This window comes from Egretta garzetta, unplaced genomic scaffold (assembly GCF_000687185.1).
Source record: "Egretta garzetta isolate BGI_Z169 unplaced genomic scaffold, ASM68718v1 scaffold329, whole genome shotgun sequence".
NCBI lineage: Eukaryota > Metazoa > Chordata > Aves > Pelecaniformes > Ardeidae > Egretta > Egretta garzetta.
The window spans coordinates 4445090-4445336 of NW_009269999.1; positions in this window are offsets into that span (position 1 = coordinate 4445090).

Below are 247 nucleotides of genomic sequence, written 5' to 3' on the forward strand. Positions count from 1 at the left end.
AGAAGAGGAGACAAAAATTGTACTTATAGAACCATAAGCTAAGAAGGTGAAGGATATCTTCTCAGGGAAGACATAGACGTGACCTCACTGAGTAGTGATGTGTTGTATGTTCCGAAGCAACACAATACTGTCATGGCCGCCTGTGCTTTCTGTGACATAAAGAAAAAAGTCACCTACCATCTGAAACTCCAACAATACAGCACCCTGGAAAGTTATCCAGGAACAAGGGCTCCCTAGGTGGTATCAG